Genomic DNA, 3,371 nt, shown 5'->3' on the forward strand with positions numbered 1-3,371 from the left:
ATATCTGGAATGCTGTTTTTTCCAGTTTGTTCCTGGGATAGTATTACAGGTAGGCCACACCCCTGGGGAAACTCCCCCTAGACTGACCGGCCGCTTAGGACGTAATCATGTGATCCATCATGGGAAACACCACTCACAAGTGAAGTCCAGCCAAGTTGACAGATCTTCAACTATCACAATCAGCAAGCGCTGCTTAAACATGTTTTGCATCATAGTAATGTGCAAACCTCCAGTGACAGATGGGTGGTGAGTGCACTGGAGATACATCGGCATTGAACTGAACCCAGGTTTCCTGCATGGAAGGTGAGAATTCTACCACTGAACCCCCATTGCCTAGGATTCAAAATCTATATTTGAGGGCATGGCAAATGAGACATGAAGGAGTTGTATCCAAGTTCACTGAAAAGGTTAGAGAGTTTTTAAGAGTTTGGAGCAACAGAGAAGGAAATAATCTAGATAAGGTGGGTGTAAGTATGGAGAAGACAGGCATGGTCAAGGAGAACAAAATGAGATGATAGTTGGAAGGAGCAAGTCCTGGTATTTCTCTGGGAAGTAGTATAATATGAGCATTTTAAGTTTGTGGCCAAGAAAGTAAATATAACTTTACTTTAGCAATGAGAAGGGCAAAACAACCTTCAGCCCGATTGCCAGCCTCCACCGTTCTGTGCCTGGCCATGATCTCATGGCCTTTCTGCATCTGTCTCAAGCACCTAATTATCTTCTAGTTTTCGCTTATCAAAAATTACCCATTGAAAAGGGTTTGAAATTAATCTTTACTTGGTTACTATGAGTTGGAATCAACTCGATGGCAACAGGGTGAGTCAAATAAATAGCAGCAGTTCATTTGCATTTTAATGAAATTCCAAGTATAACCAGGATGTAAATGTTCAACTTGTTTTAACATGAAAATTTGATGAATGGTTTTGATAAAGTCATCCCAATCTAGAGTAGAGGATTTCTTTGACCACTGCATCACCTCTGCATGGTGAATACAAATATATTCCCTCACCTCTATAATATTTGAGGGTTGAGTTGTCATTATCATCAAGGAAATAGAAAACAGAGCTTAATGATGTGGGATCTAGTTTAGAAGAGATGTTCAATTCTATTGTGAAAGAAAAGAGGAAGACAGGGTCTTTGTATGGAAATACACTATGAGTATGGTGTGGGAAACCAGGGGAAGGTGGGGGAGGGGAAAGCAGAGTAGCAAAGGGGGTGTATGCTTATGAACTGATCCTCTAAATTATCACTGAAGTAACCCCAACCTGACCCCCAGTTCACATCACCCAGGATATGTTTGGTATGGAGCTGAAAGGAGAACCTCTGATAAAAGTTTTAGGCTTAGCAACCTTTTACTAGCCAAATGCTCTGTCTTCATGTATGAATGACTCCCCCCCAACTCCCCTTGCCTCCACATCTATTGATCTGAGAGTCAGGGTATGTTGTGCTCATTCTGCACCTGCCTATCACCAGCTGAAAGTTCCAGCACAATAGTGCTTTGTGCAGAAACATTTTCCTTTTTGTTACTTTTCTACAAGTACCAACCTATAAGCAATGGTTGTTGTTAGCTGCCAGGGAGTTGGCTCGCAACTCATGGCATCCCATGCACAATAGAACAAAATTCTGCTTGGTCCCACACTATCCCTATGACTGACTGCAGATCAGTTTTCATTGGCTGGTATTTAGAAGTAGATTGTGAGACCGTTTCTTCCTAGTCTTAGTCTGGAAGCTCCATTGAAACCTGTTCAGCATCATAGAAGTACACAAGCCTCTACTGACAAATGGATGTGGCTATACATGGTTGGGCAATCCTACTTCCGTAGTGATACTGCCTCGGAAACCCAAGGAGGGGTCGCTATGAGTCGGGGCCGACTCGACGGCACATAACAACAACAACAACATACATGGGGTGCATTGGCTGGGAATTGAACTTGGGTTTCCTTCAAGGAAGGTGGGAATTCTACCACTGAATCACCAACGTCCCCAGCCTAAGCAACTGCTAGATACCTAAAGGCATGGTGGGGAGAACTCTTATCTGAGTTGGGCTAGGACTGCATTGAACAACTAAAGATCTTCTAAGCTGGTATAGTAAGTTAGTGATATCTTTATTGCACAAACCTTAAACTAAAAAAAAAGACGCTAAAGTCAAATTTAAAGTCATTTTCAAGTTCAATCTCAGCTGACAAATGAAAAAGGATGGGTTAGTGTCATGTAGATATGGACAGAGGGGAGAAAGAGAAAGAGGAAAGATGTCACATATTTGATTATACTTAGGATAGACAGGATTTAAATGGAAACACATTGCAGAAAAGTGCAATTCTTTGGCACACAGTATGAAAACTAGAATATTAATGACATCAATAAGTGATTATCTTTTATGATCTTGGAAAAAGCAAGAGAAGATAAGGAAAGAAAGGGGTGGGGCTCAGTGAATTACAAAATGTGTCAATAGAGAACATCTTTAAAAACATTGCTGGTAAGTACTTGAAATTGAAACACAGGAATGCCCCACCTACCCTGTTGTTGTTGTTGTTATGTGCCATCAAGTCAGACCCGACTCATAGTGACCCCTCCTTGGGTTTCCGAGGCAGTATCACTGCGGAAGTAGATTGCCCAACCTTCCTTCCGAGGAGTGGCTGGTGGGTTTGAACCACCAGCCTTCTGGTTAGCAGTCAAGTGCCTTAGCCACTATGCTAGCAGAGCTCCCACCTACCCTAGGACTTCGATATGGATTAGGAAGTGAACCAGCCACTCCTCGGAAGGCAGATGGGGCAATCTACTTCCTTGGAAACCCAAGGAGGGGTCGCTATGAGTCGGGTCCAACTCGATGGCACATAACAACAACAACAACAACAACAAGACTCAATAAAGAAAACAGAGCTCATTCCCCTGTGAGCATGAAGTAAAACAATCAATGAGAAATTCTGATACACAGAATAAAACAAAAACAGAACCCACTGTCCTCAAGTCAATTCTAACTCACAACGACACTATAGGACAGAATAGAACTACCCCATCAGCTTTCTAAGGTTGTAAATCTTGATGGAAGCAGACTGCCTCATCGTTCTCCTGTAGAGCAGCAGCTCATGGGTTTGAACCACCAATCTTTTGTTTCTCAGCTGAATGCTTTAACCATTATGCCACCAGAACTCCTAATACAAAGAATAAGCTTAAATATGTGAAATATATGTCATTCCACTTATTCATTCAATAAATGCTTAAGAACATTTAAATGGAACACTGTTAACTTTTATAGGGCTAGTGAGCAGGACAGATTCCAAATAGAATAATGGGAAATGTCTGGAAAAGTAAAATAATTGTTTCATATCAAAAAGTTTTTACCAAAAAAAAAAAAAAAAAACCCAAAAAAC

This window comes from Orycteropus afer, unplaced genomic scaffold (genome assembly GCF_000298275.1).
Source record: "Orycteropus afer afer isolate SDZICR_OR568_19922 unplaced genomic scaffold, OryAfe1.0 scaffold00023, whole genome shotgun sequence".
Classification (NCBI taxonomy): domain Eukaryota; kingdom Metazoa; phylum Chordata; class Mammalia; order Tubulidentata; family Orycteropodidae; genus Orycteropus; species Orycteropus afer.